Raw genomic sequence first — 1,116 nt, forward strand, 5'->3', positions numbered from 1 at the left:
GGAAGCTGGACTAGATGGGCCTATGGCCTGATCCAGTGGGGCTGTTCTGATGTTCTTAAACTACAATTCCCAGGAGGCCTTGCAGGTCTCTTGTTCTCTGGTGTGCTCCTTGGGGCATTTGGTGGGCCGCTGTGAGATACAGGAAGCTGGACTAGGTGGGCCTATGGCTTGGTTCAGCAGGGCATATGTTCTTATCTTCTTATGGGATGTTTGGGAAATTTGATTTTGTCATATGGGGGGAGGTTAAAATTTTACCTAATGATGTCACACATCAGTAAAAGCTTGATGATGTCACTTCCAGCCATGACATCACTTCGAAGTTTACAGCATCACTTCTGGTGGGGCCCCACAGACTCTCAGTGGGTCCCATCACTAAATGATTTGAGAACCACTGCTCTGGTGGGCCTTGTGGGGACAGCCAGTGTGGTGTGCAGCGGAGAGTGTTGAACTCAGGAGAGATCCATCCTCAAGTCTCCATGCAGCCCATGCGTTTTGCCAGGTGACCTGGGGATACTCACAGCTTCGTAGGCTAACCTCCCTCACAGGGTCGTTGTGAGGCTAAAAAGAGAGGCTTACACTGCCGTGAGCTTGTATGAGAAAGAGTGAGATAAAAATATGGGACTTGTCCAACTCATGTAAGTGTTGTGTCATTTTTCTCAAGGGACACTTCCGCTGGGCCGACCCTTCAATGTGGGGAAGCTGTTCTCTACTTGTGGGGTTCAAGACTGCTTTTCGGGAGAAGGAACAGGAGGGTCCTATGAACCAGTTGAACCAGACCTAGAAAGGAGGAGAGGAAGAGGACACTTGAGTAGGAAGGATGGAGGCCCAATGAAACCAACCCTGTTTCATTGTTAATTAACATATATACATTTCCTAAAGGGAGTCATCCTTTTGTTCTTTTGATTTAAAGAGTAATATGTGCCTAATATAAAGTCTAATATTTAGACCAATGGAGGAAGGATGGAGGCCCAATGAAACCAACCCTTTTTCATTGTTAATTAACATATAAACATTTCCTAAAGGGAGTCATCCTTTTGTTCTTTTGATTTAAAGAGTAATATGTGCCTAATATAAAGTCTAATATTTAGACCAATGGAGGAAGGATGGAGGCCCAAT

This window comes from Tiliqua scincoides, chromosome 15, assembly GCF_035046505.1.
Source record: "Tiliqua scincoides isolate rTilSci1 chromosome 15, rTilSci1.hap2, whole genome shotgun sequence".
In the NCBI taxonomy this organism is placed as follows: domain Eukaryota; kingdom Metazoa; phylum Chordata; class Lepidosauria; order Squamata; family Scincidae; genus Tiliqua; species Tiliqua scincoides.